Genomic DNA, 18532 nt, shown 5'->3' with positions numbered 1-18532 from the left:
CTTAGCATGAAATAACTTATTCAACAAAATAACAGCAGTGATGAACTTTGTAGCTTGCATGTTTTTAAAACAAATCTGGCTTGTGTCACGATTTGTTGAATAGAGAAGTTAAGACCCAAGTGCAGGACGGAGGAGGCAGACCAAATTAACAAAAGACGAGCTGTTTATTTAGGCTAATCCATAAAAGCTCAAAACACAATCCATGCCATGAAGCACAATATCTAACAGACCTCAGGAGAACGTGGAGGAAAATCACAGTGGGCAGGATAACAGACACTGCAACAACAACTGAGGAAAAGACAGGACTATTTATACACGCAAGGTGATTAGGGAAATGGAGACAGCTAAGGCAAACTACACACAGGTTTAGTCAAGACAATCAGCCGCAGGAGGAACTCAAACAGCACAAAACACAGGAGACAACTAACAGAGTAAAACAAGAACTGAATTTAACAGAGAGAAACACTAAAGGGGCTGATAAACTCCATAAATACTAAGTTATGTTGGAAATGTGGGAACACAGCTTATTAAAAATAATATTTTTAGAAAACTATCATTCCGGGGTAAAAGTAGGGGCACTTAAAAATAACAAAACCCCACAACAAAACTCACACAAAGCAGGCAGAGACACTTCATGAATATCTTCATAAGGATTTGGTGTTTGTGTTTTATTCCTGCTTCCTTTCCTTTCCTTGTTTCTTTCTGTTTTTATCTCAGAAAACTGTAAAGTAATTGCGTAAAAGTAGCTGCATGTTGAAAATCTTCCATTAACAACAAGCAATCTCCTGCACGCGCTCACTAACTGTTCAGGGAACGCACATTTTTCCTTAGCGGCGGGTGGTTCCCAGGCAGTCATCCACTGGTCTCTAGACCAATGTGACTGAGGCCTTAGTCTACACCGTTCACATAATATAGTCTACGTGATAGACAATTTTTCAAAATGACCACAACTCTTGAAAAAGTTATTAACAGTAAACCTGTAAGTAGCACAAGTTAGAATACACTAAGCTAGTCGTTATCAGCAGTTTGTGCAAGAGAACGAAGTTAATCCTTTATCTCCGTTACAGTCCAGTCCTTATGCATCCGTGAGTGATGAATAGTCCAACCCATGTCATTATCTAGCCAATTAACTTATTTCAGACATTTCCAGTCTTCAGTGCTGCAGTGTCAGTGAAAGCAGTAGGTGAGGGTTAGGAGGAGACAGGTGTCATTGACAAGTAACTGGATTTTATTTCAGTGCTAAAATTTGTATACTGAGGAGATCAGAAGTTCTATATCCATATTATGCTTTCCACAATGCACAAGTTAAAATTAATAACAGACGAGCGTTTTACAGCTGAATACATTTCACGTTCAGACAGACTCATCTGTCAGAGGGGAGACGGCTGACTGCAATTAACCCAAACACCTCTGCTTTCACTGTCACAGTAAATGTGTTCAGCTCCATTGTGCTACCAAAGAAATGGCAGCAGTGCTGAGAGCATAGCACATGAAACCAGTAGTCTTGGTTTGTCTACATGCAGTACAGAACGTTAGATTTTCACTCGATTTCTTTTAATTCAGCTCATTTAGATGCAAAGTTTTTGGTGGGAGAACTGTTTCAGCGCTCATCCAAATGTTCTTGAGTTCTTCAGTCTCAGCTGACTGCAGGTTTCCCCGCTTTAAAAACTCTACAGTTGCATAACGATCAAAACCAGCATCATTGTACAATAATGAGACACAAGATCATTGATGATTGTTGATATGCAAATTGTCTCAACCATTAAGCAATGGCCATGAGTACTATTCATGTACTATTCATAGAGTCTGGGGAATGGCTGCAATCACGCACTGTAAAGATGGTGAAAGATGTACCCTTAGGGTCCCTGTTCAGTTCAGAGATGGCTGTTTCCATTTTACCCAAATGGCTTCCCATCACTCTCTGCTCGAATCATCCTTCCTGCTAAGTATGTGCATATACTCATTGTTGAAGAGTGGCCACTGGACTGTAGCTGTAAATAGAGAACAGTGTCCCGGCGTGATGAGGCAGCTCTTTTGTGCTGTGCCATTTAGCCAGAGGGAGAAGCAGTTAATTCCGTCTATTCCTTTGTCACAAGGGGTCAGTAGCTCAGAGTTTTACTGCAGAAGCCTTTCAAAATTTGCATCTCCAACTAGAATTGAACCAGCAACATTTAGCTTTCCAAGTGAGCGTGTTAACTAATGCAAAGGAAACACACAGGTAAAAGAATACACTATATACATGACTCTGGCCGGGGGCCCTGAGCCTTAGGGAATACCAGCTTTAACACTTGTTTTCACTTGAGCTCTTTGTGTGTTATATCTTTGCTCTTCTTCACAACTAATTCAAGAACCAAAGCAGCACATGCAAGAGTGGAGTTGCAGCATCCTGATGACATCTAAATTTATGCTGCAGTGGAGGATGTGAATCACACCCTAAATACTGATCCCTATGTGTTAGTTTATGGTATACATCAACTTTCAAGTGTCCCCATTACTGCTGATAACTTCAGTTTAATAGCGCTAGCCTTTTGGGAAAACCTTCAGTTAGCAGAGACTGAAGAAGCCACTTGGATGAGTTATGAAATGTTTTTCCCACTGAAAACACTCGTGTCCACATGAACCGACACAACTTTATGGGAAAGCGGAATAATGATGATGCAGAGATGTTTTACACAGCCAGAGTAGCATAACGGCAAAATGACAGTCATCAGTCATCTTAATCAGTTTCATTGCCTTCACAGTTAGTCTGTTGCCATACTTAGGAATAAGACAGGCATAAGACACTTAATTAACAATCATTCAGGGCTACATTCTTCCGAAGGATAAATAATCATAAATAAGCTTTTTGTGATCTTTGCTGGCTTTTTTGAAGAAAAAATGCTTCAAAAGTGTGTCTGAATCTCTTTCAGAAGAAAAGCAACATAAAAGGATGAAACTTTAACAGCCAACTTAGTAAAAGTACAAAATAAATAAACCGGGTTCCATGTCAGGCACTATCCAAAGCCAAAAATAACATTACACTGAATGAGCACCACAGACAGATGGAGGCTTAATTAAGTAGTTTTAAAAAATGGCCACTTTGCTGAAAACAGAGTCCATATATTCATTAGCCAACCATTAGATGAGTAATGTCCAAAAAAACCAGCTACTCCTTCCCCGTTTTCAAGCAAAAGTGAACAGAAAAATGACCCGTGCTGACTACCACAGATAACTTATATAGACACCATGAAGTACATCGCTTATGTTCTCTACATGTTAGTACTTGAACCACCAGTAAAATGTTATACAAATATTTTTAAGATAAATTTGAAACTTTAATGTGGGAATTTTCAATCAGTCTTAATAATATTTTCAAATTCGGAACATTCCAGTATGTGTGTGTCAATCGTTCCCTATAAAGCTACAGAGAGTCTGACTACAAAGCTCCTGTCACCGGCGAGTGTTAAAGTAAGCTCCACTGGTAGAATAAATCCATATATGAATCCTCTTCAATCCCAGAAGAAAGCACATCAAAACCAGCATGCGCTGCTTACAAAAAGTATTCACTTCCTGTTGAAGGCTTCATGTTATATTCATACAACCAGAACCCGGTTTGCATCCAAAAACTGCTCCAGCACTGCTGATTCTCCAGATGGGTGGCACAAAAATATAAGTAGAAGATAAGCAAGAACTAGATGAGAATGAAATTATGGAGTTAAAGCAAAGTGGATCACATGATGTAATCCACGGCATCAATTTTGCATTGATTGAGCCCCATTTTCTAGGAAAAAATGTTGTTTTTATCACTGTAAATTATAAAAATTATGTAACGTAGCAAGTACAATGTAAAATAAAATAATAACATGCACTAATGCCTTTTCTGCTAATTGTAGATGGAAAACAAAAATGCCCCTTAAGGTCTAGACACTGGTTTCCCACAGTTTTGAGCATGCAACACCTTCATGTCACCCAGTGGGAGACAACCTGTCTCCAAACAGTTGTCTCCTGGATCAGACTGACTGCAGTCAGACAGATTAGCAAAGAGTTGCTAATGATTGCTGTCTAATTTTAAAATAAAGACAAAATATTAAGCCAGTCTGTGTCTCTTTGCCAAAGGGCACTCAACTTAGCTGGTTGCCAGTTGGTTATATTCTGGTTACATTCTTACATAAACGCAAGATTGCCATGTACCTATTTCCCAGTTAAATTGCCTCAAGCAGCAACGACATCATTTGTGGAGCGATTTTTGAACTTTTTTTTTCAAATGTCTGATGTTCTTGCTGAACTTAATGTAAGAGTGAATTTCTGTTGCAATAGATGGCAATAGACTCCATCTTATTGCCATTTACATCACTGTCTTGACGCACCAAAGTCACTTTGAAGACAGCAGCTGATTGCGAGCGTGCACAGACCTGGTCTTCGCCTTCAAAGCAACCATCTCAAAGGCAACAAGACTGCAAGTTCACTGCACATTTTCAAAGCGGTTTTGATTGTCTGTGGTCTCCAGCCCACTGCTTTCCTAGTGTGACTGTAGCACTAGATGGTTTATTTCAAATCCAATTCCTTTAAAACACAGGATGCGTGATACAACTGGCCTCACTCGCTAATATGCGCATCACAAAGTTCTTGCGCATCACAAAAAATAACCAGGCAAGCTAAATGACAGTAATTTACCACCATTTTTTGTGTTAAAATTTGTCACACACTCTTTTTAGATTTGCCTTGAGGTGGCATGGAAAATGCAGCCATGGTGGTGGAGAGTCGCCTGCACGGCTACAGGAAAAAAAAAGAAAGACAAAGTCTGATTAAAAACATGAAACCCACTGTGTCTGAATTTCCTGAATGTTTCTTCGAGATTGATGATGTTTTTTAGGAAGGAAAAAAAAAGAAAAACTACAGCATGGCTGAAATAATGGAGTTGCTGAATGTAGTTTCCACTGAGACACTCACTGTGCCACAGGTACAAAGAGAAAAGGCTTGACACTGAAGGTGATGTGAAAATAAACACTAACAGGCCACAAGAAAAAGCTGAGAACAGGTGGAGGACAAGGAGCAGCCGATCTGTCAGCCTGAGATGAGAATCTCAGTGCCAAGAAATTAGACTCTAAGTGCAGCAATGGAAACCATTTTTAGTAAATAATACGAAAGAATAATGCCAATAACCATATGTTTTTAAAAGAATTAAAGTGTGCTCCTTTTCAGTTAATAGTGTGCGTTCATTACATGTATTTATTGTTCCACTGATGTTCATTTCATTTTGATTCTGGCCAATTTTAGCTTGCTATTAGTTTCTAAGACAGCCGGGCCTTCATCACTTGTTTGTGAAGCTGTGTCGAAGGCACTTCTAAAATGTGTTTAAAATGCAGGGTTGTCAAAATAAATAAATACATATAGAGCCAGTACCTACATTAGTAGCTGAAGTAGTACTTTGGATTGAATTTTGTAAAGCGGCTGCTTCAACAACACTGAAGTATTTAAACACTGAACCATAAATATAGCCCACACACATTTGAGAGCCACATTAGCTATCCGCTAAGTTATCGTTAAGTTAGCATCTAGTAACTATGGCTAATAATAAAACCATAATGTTGTTGTTGTCTGTAACAATAATAGTGTTAATAAGTTCTTTTTGTCTAAAGAGTGTCACGTTTCTCTTAAAGTCCTACTTTTAAAATAGAAGCACCAGATGCACAGCACCAACTCATGCAGCCTATTATATTTAAATATCTGTCACATATATACCTTATTTACAGTTATGCTACTATGTTTATTGCATTACTTCAGGCAACTTAAAACAGTGCTGTGATCGATGTTACTGTTTACATTTTTCTGATCTTTATTTCCAAAAAGGCACCTCTTACTGTTTTTAACTTAAATGACGTTCGTATTGAGTATGATTAGTATTATTGGTATTACATATAAGTGTTTTCCTGGGTTTGAAACTGCAGTATTGTAACAAATCAGGTAAGAAAATACTGATGAATCACAGTTTTGTGCGACATGTTTTTACACATGGTTTATGCAAATATTTGCCCATGTCCTCACCTACACCACTCAACAGAACAAAAGATTTTTCACCATTATCATAAAGCATAAAGCAAAACAACCTTTAAACTTACAGAATTTGAAGTCAAAAAATTTTATGCACCAATTATTTTATTATTTTGTTTGTTTTCTTGTTCATTATTCAGCATCTGCAAGAACTGGAAAATTTAATCACAGGTACTGTGCAAATAACAACTTTTGTGCTTGCTAATTAATTATTTTATTTTCTTAAACAGGTGTGAGAAATCAGTGTAGAAACCAAACACTGTGTTATGGAAACTTACCTCTGAGCTACAAATTAAATTCAATCTGTCTTTTTCATTCTTGCTCTCTGGTTATTATGTATCCCAGCAGCAATAAAATAAAGATACAGCCTGCGGTGGGGGAGGCAGGAAGTTTGGTCAGGAAAACAAAATGAAAAAATAAACTAATGAGTGAGTTGGGGCATGACATTCAGGGACGTAGTGTCACTGTTTGGCTGAAAACACTGACTGCAGCCTAACAGCCAGGCACAAACAGCTGCTGTTCGTGTGTACCCATCAGTCCATCCATAGATTTTTGTGAAATAACAAGCAATCAATATGAATCCTACAATATGCTTGGAAAATAATTGGTAATATGCATTAGGGACATTAGCACATATTGTATAACCTAAAAAAGGCAATTAAATATTGTCAGAATAAAACATAACATTAAAAATTATAGTCCAATAATAACATAATAATTTAAGCTTATATTCCAATTAGGTGATTGTTCTTTCTGTGTTTTTTCACATTTACAGGGGTCTTTATAAGGTAACTGTGACCTCGGACTTTGTGCTGGAATGAGTGCAAACGTGTGAAATCGGTTCAAAGTGTGTGTCACACCACAGAGGAACTCACTCACCATCTCTGAGGATGCTATTAACCCACAGTGGCCTTTGGTGACAACCCATGATACAATGTCATCAGCAGATGTGGGTTCACTATCAAAACACTTCCAGTAGCGGCAGCAGTCTGGCTCTGCTGGTGGCAGAAAGTCACCCTCCCTCTATCTCTTCTTATTCCTCTGTCTCTACTGTGTGAGCATATTTGATGACACCACAGGCATGACACAGAGCTGCATTACTATTTGTGGTTATTACTGCAACCAACATTTGTAGAAAAATATAATACATGCAAGGAATGGAGGAGGGACTATGAAGCAGTACAAGAATAGAAGAAAAAGGGAAATGTATCTTTGGTTTAGCATCTTCAAAGAATAAATGGCTTATTACACTGCTGCTTGTGTTTACATTTTTAGATTATTTTCAATTTCCGGGATGTAATTGCTTTCCACATATTTCAGTTTCCAATTAAAACAAACCTGCAGAGACTTAAATCAAGCTCCAGATTCTCCAGACTTACATGAGATTACTTTCTGACCAATCGCTTCAACAGACAATTGAACTTAGCTAAACTACAGAAAAACAGAAAGAAAGAAAGAAATCCATTTTCTTGCTTTCCTCTTAGATCTTTCATCAAGCGTAAAAAACAAATTTAGGCAACTTGAGCCAACGACTGATTAAATGAGTGTCTGTTAGCAAGATTAGGTAAAAACTACAGAAGTGAATTTCCTTGAGATGTGGAGCGTGGGGAAAGAAAGAAAGCATTAAAATCTCAGTTCTGGGCAACTTTCAATACAGAGCATTTTGGCAGAGGAAGCACTTTGTGAGTGACCTTCTGGCTTGTGTTTTCTGTGGTGTGACTGATGTTTAAGTGGATTCAAGGACAAGCAGCAAATGCAGACAGGGGAAAGTAAACTGTGCTTTCAAAGCTGAACATTTTCCAAGTGTTTTGATTCTTATTCTGGTGGAGTATACAGTTAGGTCGATAAATATTTGGACAGAGACAACTTGTTTTCCCAATTTTGGGGCTGTGCATTACCACAATGAATTTTAAATGAAGTGCAGACTTTCAGCTTTAATTCAGTGATCAAAAAGATTGCAAACAAATGTAAAGAAAGCATTTTTAACACAATCGCTTCATTTCAGGGAATCAAAAGTTACTGGACAAATGACATCACTGAAAATAAAATGTTCATTCATCTAATACTTGTTGGAAAACCCTTTGCTGGCAGTAACAGCCTGGAGTCTCTTGAAGGCTGAAACTCATGGACATCGGCAGATTGTCGGTTTCCTCCTTTTCAATGCTCTGCAAGGCCTTTACTGCAGCAGCTTTCAGTGGCTGTTTGTGAGCCTTGTGAAAAATGAAATGCATGGTCAGCTGGGATAAGAAGAAGAATTGTCTACACCTGCCCACGAAATAGCCTTTGAGTCAACTTTCCAATTAGCTTTGGTCCCTTTGAGGGTAGCAGAGCTGAGACTCCTTCAGTTTGAATGTTGCTACCCTCAAATGAAAGCTGAGAGTCTGTCCATTATATAACTATAATTGGAATATGTTTCAGTAAACAGTTAACTGTTTTTATCTTCTTCTCTTACTATTTTCACTCTCTCTTTATTTACTAGTTGTAAAAGATTAAAATAACAACTAACCTAAAATGTTCATGTATTTTTTAAGCATCACAGTGATATTTAAAGGTTTTTATCGATATTCAAATCATTTCATTTCACTGATCTTGCTTCGTTTACCTCCCCAGCGCCAATGGAAATAGCTAAAAGTTGACTATCGTTCTTTTGCTCCCATAACTTACTTCGTTTACTTTCACACCACACTGTACTTTCACAGTGTTTACTCTAAAATTTTAAAATGAGCTTTCTCTTTAATTATGAATGTTTAGTCAAGGTGAATTTTATAAAAAATAATGAAATGGTGCCATTATTGATGGCTGGATCCAAGCAGTCAATTATTTTATTAATGGTCTTTGCTGTTAGCGATAATTCTCAGCTCACTGCAAACAACCAGAGACCTTTTCTGTAACCACATCACAATTTCGGACACGCTTCCACTGGTAGATGTGGAGGTTCGTGGGTTGAAAATGAATGTAGAAAAATCCAGACATTCCTCAACAGCTGTCTCAGAGGGATTCTCCACATTTGCTGGCCAGACACCATCAGTAACATCGAACTATGAGAAAGAACCTGTCAACTCTTGGTAGAGAAAGAAATCAGGAAGAGAGGATGGTGCTGGGTAGGGCATGCTCTACGCAAACTGCCAACCAACATCACCAGGCAGGCTCTCAGGTGGAACCCCCAAGGCAAAAAAGCAAAAGAGAGGCCGCCCATGAAACACCTGGCGATGAGACCTCGAGGCAGAAGCAAAAAAGTTGGGCTACACTTGGACCCAACTCTAAAGAATGGCCCATATCCTGGGAGGAGTGACGAGCAGCAGCAGTAGTAGTTTTTTTTTTTATCTCACTTAAGATTAGATTCAAGCCAAAGCTATAGGTGCAGACTTTGGGCTGTCTGACACAAATATCCAGGTTTTCGAAGGTAAAACATTATGAAATGAAAAGACAGGGGACTGATTAAAATGTATGGCTATAACTGGACATTTAACATAATTTACTGTAACACTTGCCAGCTTGTCTCAGTCAATCTACCCACTCCTCACTGAGCTGAGAAGAGCCTGCTGATCCTCATGTACTGTAAAAATCTATATGGCTATATGAAAGTCCCCCAGCTATCTGATGTTTTTATGATTCATTCTGTGTGAAAGCTGAAGCAAGAGAGTTGTCTCAGAGGACTTGTCACACAGTTTGATGAGGGAGGCAGTCAAAGCAGCCACTGCCCTGTTTCCATCAAAAACACACCAGCAACCTGTCACATATTTACACACAGGAGCCCACTCACACCACAACCCGCTTGATGAATGTGGCCTAAAATACAGTATACACTCATGCTATCTCCACTTCACACTGGGCTCGGTGTGTTTGATCATGGAGACCCAGTTTTTTCAAGCAGAACTAAACCTAGCTGGTGCTCACTCAAGGAGTTGTCAAAGAAAACTATTTTCTGCCACGGAAATTTCAATCATAGCAGTAGAAGAAGTCTCCTGAGCCTCATTCCACACACAAGGATAACTGAGCAGTGGTTTGGGTTACTTTAGAAGGATTAAGATTTGTTGGCTGCTTACAGTAACAGAACAGAATATCTTTAACTCGAGTCTTCACTTCCCCGCTCTCTCCTCTGGCCGTTCCTCACAACACACCCTGGATAGGGAATGATGCTGGTATGAGCAAGAAGTCAAGGAAACCATTATGGGAAAAGGGAATGACAATCACTGAACTGAGGAGGTGGGTTTTAAATTATATTTGTCGCCATTTTACAAGGCTGTAATTGCACCCGTTCCCCAACTCTCTGTGAATAATACTCAGTGCCATCAATCAATTCAATTCAATCTAAAAAGCGCCAAATCGCAACAGCAGCTGCCTCAAGGCATGTAATATAGTAAGGTAAAGTCCCTCAAATAATACAGAGAACACCCCAACAATGAAACAACTCCCTATGAGCAAGCACTTTGGCCACAGTGGGACAGAAAAACTCCCTTTTAACAGGAATAGCCTCACTTTGTTTATCCTGTCACTTTGGATAGTAGCAGCTCCCGTTTCTTGAGAAACTAGAGGGAGAAATTCCTACCATAATTCCTTAGTGAATATTAATACACGCAGTGTGACAAAAGGGCTTCCACACGTGTGGTAAATGGCCTGCATTTGTATAGCACTTTACTTCGTCCCTAAGGACCCCAAAGCGCTTTACACTACATCCAGTCATCCACCCATTCACACACACATTCACACACTGGTGATGGCAGCTACATTGTAGCCACAGCTGCCCTGGGGCGCACTGACAGAGGCGAGGCTGCTGGACACTGGCGCCACCGGGGCCCTCTGACCACCACCAGTAGGCAACGGGTGAAGTGTCTTGCCCAAGGACACAACGACCAAGACTGTCGTAGCCGGGGCTTGAACCGGCAACCTTCCAATTACAAGACGAACGCCCAACTCTTGAGCCACGATCGCCCCATTGTTCCATTTTTAAATGATTTATTTGTTTAATTATTTGGTTCATATGCAAATATTGTCTATATTCCTCCTTCTATTCATTTCTATATTTTCTAAAATCCTGGAAAATCTGTACTTGTTTTTTTTATTTTATTTTACTTGTAATAAACAAAGATAGATGCAGTAATGTGCATTAGTCTTGAGCCACTTCTTATTTTTGTATATTTAGATTATTTTTAAAGTGGTCTTAAGAAATAGTTCTCCAGTCTTCTGAAGGTCTTCCAAGATTTTCTTTTGAAATTGGCTCTTTTTTTTTACACATTTTCAGTCCAGTATGTGTACCTGACCATTTTCAAAAGATTGTTTTGTTTTTGTTTGTTTACTTGTTAAACCACTTAACACTGACTGTCAATCATTCAATCATTAAGGCACATAAAAGGCACCTCAAGGTATGAAATAGTGTTGTGTCTACACACAAAAGACATCTTTGCAAAGAACAAATTTTAAGTCGCGTCTTTTGGCACTTTGTTACTAGCAGCCTATTATAAAAACATTCTGGGTTTTTTGTTGATTTTTTTTAGATAAATCTACAAAAATGCCAAAGATAATACAGTTTGACAGGCATGCTGTGTGTCCTTAAAAAAAAAGAAAGGACAAGTGGAGGGCATAGGAAAAAGTAGAGGGTGTAAAAACATTTTCCAGCAGATGAACAACTGAAAGTGATGTCTTTAAGAAACAGGAACAAAGCAAAACCCTGACACAGGACCTGAGAGATACATCTGACCCTTCTGTTCATCCAGTGGAGTCTCAGTGGAAGAGTGGCCGTCAAGAAGCCTTTCTTAAGGAACAGAAGCAGGAAAAAAAAGGCTGAGGCACGCCGAATTACACAAGGAATAGACTGAAAATCAGTAGCAGCAGGTATTAACTAACTCAAATTTGAGGTTTTTGGTTAAAATCATCACCAGTGTATACAGAAGAGGTCAGAAGAGAGATACAATAGTGACTGTTTACGCCCATCTGTAAAACATGGTCAAGGCTCTGCATCATTGGAAAATTACAATAAAGTATGACGAGATCTTGATCTACCATGTAATACCATCAAGATTTTTAAGCATGACAGTGACCCCAAACACACTCCCAATGCACTAAAAGCATACCTTGATTTACAAAAAAACAAAAAACACAAACACAAGGGAGCACTGCCCAGAGCTTGGAGTTCAACCTCAAATAGTGTGTGATCTTCTTGACAGAGACAGACATTCAATATCCAAAGAAGAGCTTTGAAATCTACTTCAAGAAGCCTGGAGAAAGCTTGACTCGAGGAATAATCTGCATCTAAGGGACAAAGGTCACTCTTTCGAGGATGCCAATGTTCACATTTTGGACAGAGTAGACAGATGGTTTGAAAGAGGAGTGAAAGAAACCACCTATGTCCACTGTGAACGACCATCTTTGAACAGAGGGCGGGGCTTATGACACCAACTGTCTGCCATCTATAATCCAGTTTTGAGATCCCTTCCCAAACGCCTTAACGTCCACTCACATCCTGGGCCGTCTGACCTCAGCAAAAAGGATGGGGCTAGGTCTCACAATGGGTTCACCCGAAAACTTGGCTGATTGTGACCCACAACCTGTTTTCACACCTTGGCTGTTGTGGAGGATTAATAGCTGGACACTCCCATAGGGCTTAAAATCTGGAACTCTGCACCAGTTTCTCTTAGAACTGAAGAAGCTTCTCGGATGAGAGGTGAAACGTCTTCAAGTAACTTAAAGAAGTCCAGATGCTTTTCTTTCCGAGCTCCTTTGACTACGATGACCTGGATGCCTGAGAACCTTCAGACGTACGTCGACTAATAATGGTGGCCATAGCAATTATCTTTCAAGCTCATTACAATTGTACAAAAACAACTTGTTATATACTGTATGTCGATGTTTAGTCCATTTTTTAATACATTGCTTTTTTGTTTAAAGAAAATAACAGGTGGCTCAAGACTTTCACACAGAACTATATGTACATAAGTGTCTACATAAGGGTCATGGTTCGGGGATCTTGTCAAAATTGAATAATCAAACTGAATTATGGATTTATACACACAGAAAATTAGTGTCAGATTTTGTTCTCAGTGAAATACCCTCGGTAAAGCATCAGTATTTTACAATCCACTGTAATCTGAATGAAACCTAGCACACTACAAACAAATGTTTAATGATCTGCTTTAGATCCAGACCATAAGAGGTCAGGTTTCACTTCTGCTCAAAGTCCAAATCATAAAAGACTCCTTCAAGCGAAGCCTTAAGAAGTTAAGTTTTATTGAATTAGTCATATAATGTATGAGTGCTATCATAACAGCTGAGTTATTCCTTAAACAGGCACTGTGATTTTCAAATTAGACAAGCTTGAGAGGAGAACATACATTAACAGACTGCTATGAGACTTAAAAGACAAAGGTTAAGCTAAGGTTGTTTTTAAACAGTTTCACATTTTCACTGAAGTAAAAGAGGTCAATTATTATGAAGCTCAAACAGCAGGTAACAAATGTTGCAATAAGTTTAAACAGTGGAATCGTACGTGTATCTATATATTTCCCCTAAAGTATAAAAGCATAAGCCTGGCCAAATTTAATATTTTTCCCATAGTATCATGAAATGTACAAGCCCAAGCTATAAATGCACCTTTGTTTTGTCAGATTAACCACACACACACACACACACACACACACACACACACACACACACACACACACACAAAAGCAGAAGTAGTTATTTCAGTGCAGCTCTGCTACACTACTCCTATATTTCAGTACATAATGATACAGCTGAGTGGTCCTTGACAGATTAGAGGTAATGCAAAGGTTTTTTGTAAGATAACTAAAGAAAACTAAATGATAGCAAAAGTAGTTTCAAAATAATAAAGATCTAACTAACCCCACCTAACAACAGGTACTCCATGCAAATATACATTAAGAGGATATTTTGCTGAGACTTCCATCATTCAGGACAGGTTTAATTGAGCAGCACTGATTATGCTTGGACTCATTTAGTTATGACCTGTAAACACAATCAATATGTAATCTGGCAACTAGAAATACTTTCCTGGCTTCTGTGTAATGATGCTTACTTTCAATCCAATGCTTTACAGGTGCAGAGCAACAAACAGGAGCAGCACTGAAACCAGCTGCAACTAGGTATATACTGAGACACATAATGCTCGGTATTCAGTGATAAACCTCCCACATATAAACACACAGGGTACAAAGTTACACATAAAATTTCCCCCAAAGTATAGCAAGATATTTCAAAACTTGGACCTGGATCATTCCTCCTTTTGAAAAAAGTTTCCTATTCAAAACATATGATTTTATTTGCTGTGACAGACAAACAGCCCACAAAATGTTTGATAGTGTCCAAAGAAAGTATCACAAATTCACATTTTTACCTTTCATCTGACAGTGAGGTCACCAGAAGTGTGATTAGTGGAGCTCCAACACAGTAATCACCACAAAAAACCTCTTCGTTCACAAAGCTATTAAATTAAATACAGCCCATAGCACACATGAATTGATACTGGGGAGCTGTAATGCATTCTCCTCTTTCATTTGCCTTTTTAACAAATTTGCATCTAAATAAATGCTTTGTTTTCCCAAATTACCAGTCACTCTGTCACCCTCTTCACTGATAGACATTTCAGCCAATGATGCTGGCCTCAGAGACGCAGCCATTGAATGGCCGTTTCTAGGCTGGCTGAACGAGTGGCATTTAGAAATAATCAAGGGAAAGATACAATGAGACAGTACGCCGTTTTCCAGAACATCCCATAATACCTTGGGCAGCACTTAGCGCATTAATATGTAAATGCATCAAACTAGCAGGAGTATACAAAACACGCATTTTTGTTTCAACACACTGCAACAAATTTAACTCTAAAAGATATCCGTAGCCTATAATACATCAGTCCATTTAGTGTTACCAGAGAGAGAAAAATTATTCAGTAAAGTTCAAAACTGATAAGCGAGCCCACTCAGTGAGGCTTACAATATCATTAACACAAAGACAGAGTCAGTTAGTCCCTGGACAAGGAGGATAAATGACCTTCTCCGGCAGCTCGGTGCTTGAATATCTCAGTGTGTCTCTCTTGATAGAGCGGTGCAACGCTGAGAAAGTAGACAGAGCAGAAAGTCAAATCTACTGTTGATCATAATCCATTTCACTTGTGCTATACATCAGCGGTGTTCACACCCACGTGCACACGCCGTTTTCACACCTTGGGAAATCTGACGGCGTACAGGCGCTCGTCGTCATTCTTTCTTTCTTTTCTTTTCAGAGTACTGAAAACGTCTTGGTCACTCAGTGTTGAAAGTGTCACAGTGCGTTTTGCCAGGTTCAGGTGAGGTAAGACTTATTATTTCTTTACATTAGAAATGCCAGATAAATTATACAATGTGGTTTTGTAACCTCACGTTAAATAAAGACAAATATTTTCTTTCTTCGTTTTTCTTTTGCTAAAACAGAAACAGTCAGAGAGGAATCTTTTTAAAAGTTTTGTAATGTTAACAAGTTAAACACAGACCCAGAGGCCAGTTGGTAACCTCCAATTTAGCAGATTGACATTGTTTGCAAAGTCTGCATGGAAGTGCAATTCAAACTGGCAACAAAGAATCCTTACATTCAAAGTAAACGCTGAAGGCAAATCGTCTTTTTTTTGGTTTGCATCACACTCTTCAGAGATTCACAACTACTTGTAGTTGGCGAGTGTTTGCAGAAAAGCTGACATCCAAGCCTCGGGTGACTGTGTTAATCTGTTAATAGCCAAGCAACTAAAAGGACGGTTTTAGTGAAGCATCACATCTTTGTAACCAATTTCACTTACTACAGCAAGCAACCTCCTGCAACCATTTTTCCGTAGCGATCCAGGAGTCACTGACCAGTCCTGGCCTGCATGACTGGAGCTTACCAATTGATTTCAGCAACCTCCAGCATTCACTTACAACCGGCCGTGGAAAGCAAATTTTCCCTAGCTACTGGTGGTTGCCTACTGGTCTCTTGGCCTGTGTGACTGGGGCCTTGGACTAGAAAAGCTTTGGTTGATTTAGGGTTTTGGTATAACAGCTCATGTCTGTCTGAAACAAACAATAATAAAGACATCCTCTCTCATAAATATTTCGATCAGTCTACGATGTGAGCTTATGTAAGCATACAACATCGTAAGCATATAAACTTTGCAAAAAAAAAAAAAAAAAGGGTGTTTGGTCAATTTTTGCTTTGTTGTAACGATACTTCTTGGCAATATATTTTATACTTAGCTCTGCTGCTCAACCCACAAATGAATTTTCCTTACACACCTGGCACCTTTTAATGGGAAATAAACTGGTTTTGTAACAATATTAGATTTACTGCCAAGAGCCAAGAAGCATTGTTGGCTCTTGGTTCTTTCTTACTTTTAGCTCTGAGTTCATATACACATGTACACCATGGACCTGTCCAGGGTGTATCCTGAAGACAACTACTTCAGTGAATAGTCACCTAATACTGAAGCTTATTTTAGAAATAGCTTTATTACTGCACACATTGAGCAAATCACACTAACTGTGTTATGAAAGAGCGAAATGAAAATGCCAAACTACACAATGGGCTTAAAATTAAGTTTTGAACTCATTGTCAAGTCCACAAAGGAAGATTTAATGATCAGACTTTGGTAAAATTTATTCTCAGGGTATTACATTTACTCACATCAAATTTGAGATGCAATTTATGGTCAGTACTTTTATGCAATAGTGATTCAACGTACTGTCATTCAATAACTGCATGGTGTTATTTGTAGGGGAAGAGTGCCATTCCAGTGCTGAAAAACGTCATTGGATATTTCGTTTTATTACTGTGATTAACAACTGTATCAAGTTAACAGCTGCCCTTCTGACACATTTCTGGCAAAGTAGCTGCTTGACGAGTGTCTAATGTAGCATTAAACCATTCTCACTGTGCTGCCCACTCCACACGCAAAATCATTAAAAACTTTTGTTTTATAACTAAAACTTTTGTGGGAAATGCAATGTGTCATATTACAATTAAAAACACTGGAATAAGATTAAATGCAAGCCAAGCTTAGTTGAGCTAACATATGATGAGATGTGATAAAAGAAAATAAGGTTGGTTAATTTCCGATACAGTTTGTGGATCCCAAAAGCTGGAAAATGTCATGGCAGCAACATCAATAACAAACTCTTATTTAAAGTAAATACAGCTAAATAAAATAAGCTCAAAAAGGTAAAACTAACTACACAAAACAATAAACAGAGTTCAATAGAAAAAAAAGTGTTAAATAAAATAAAGGAGATTAAACAAGTCTATATAATTCATGCAAACTACAGGAGACAAAGAGGTTTTCTGGAGGGCTCGAACAGAAGGCAACTGGACTTAGGGCAACTAGTGGTTGCCAGATGGTTGTCAGCTGGTTGCCAACTGGTCTCTAGGCCTTTCATGAGTCCTAAAGCTATGAATACAGCCACCAGAGACCATTGTACTTTAAAGCGCAAATAAACCTTGGGACTGCAGCTCGCACAGATGAACAGTTTTCATGGGGATGGCAGAAAGTGTTGGACACTTCATATAAGCTTATTGTACTTTCAAAAGCCGCTCATGCGTGCACACACAAACACACTATAGCAACACCTTTTAAAAATGTACCATAGTCATAAAACAATACGCAAACCCTACAACCACTGATTACAAGACACTGTGTGTGTGTAAAACTGTGTGAATATGTGCAAGTGGGCCAACATCCTGTCAGATAAAATGAAGTCTGGGGGTCTGGCACCTAGCTCTTAATTAACGGGCTATTAGAGTGGTGGAAACTAAAGTATTGACATCATCATCACCACCACACCACATAAACCACCACACACATGCAGGTACATATTTGTGTGTAATTAGGTGTGGATCCTGTTGACATCTGAGTGGGGATGGTGATAACGATGATCATGAAGTCAAACTGACATCCTGTAAAGAGGCCTAGAGACATGATTATAAAAATAGAAAGAAAATACATTTAAACCTTCAGGCTATGTGTATGATGTCAGTGAACTATTCTTTTAAACCTTTAAGTAACAGTTGTTAGATATATCAAAGGAACTGCCTTCAGAAAAAAATGTCTTCTATTGGCGAAATCTTGATGAGAAGATTATAAATCAGCATTTTCATTTTGGTTGTTCTCTACAATGCTATTAAAAAATTGCATTATCAGTAGGAAATATCTTACAACAAAGTATATTCTGCATACCTCTATATTCCATGAACTTTTTTGATTCAAGAGTATTGATGATGATGATGATGATGGATTGGATTTATATAGCGCTTTTCAAGGCACCCAAAGCGCTTTACAATGCCACTATTCATTCACATTGTGAATCAATGTCATTATTTGACAGGTGTGGGAGAAAAAGGTGCAGCTGTTTACATGATTGACATCCTAATGTGTGGAATATGGTGGCAGCAATCTGCAGAGGCAGTCGTGTCTGGGCTTCAGATCATTCAGTCCTCAAATCAGGCCATGCACCAAAGTAAACTCACTTATGTTCAAGTGACATTTCAATCA

General features: G+C 38.7%; 1 protein-coding gene across 1 annotated transcript in view; it reads right to left on the bottom strand.

Moving 5' to 3' along the window:
• slc39a11 (solute carrier family 39, member 11) overlaps positions 1–18532 on the bottom strand; it is a 164643-nt gene that overhangs the window by 64635 nt on the left and 81476 nt on the right. The gene's annotated exons all lie outside the window — the stretch shown is intronic.

The sequence above is a fragment of the Diplotaxodon limnothrissa genome, linkage group LG8 (assembly GCF_057381915.1).
Source record: "Diplotaxodon limnothrissa isolate DT_005_m linkage group LG8, D_limnothrissa_male_GT1.1, whole genome shotgun sequence".
Taxonomy (NCBI): domain Eukaryota; kingdom Metazoa; phylum Chordata; class Actinopteri; order Cichliformes; family Cichlidae; genus Diplotaxodon; species Diplotaxodon limnothrissa.
The sequence above is the reverse complement of the archived record's forward strand: the minus strand, read 5'-3'. Positions and strand labels throughout refer to the sequence as shown.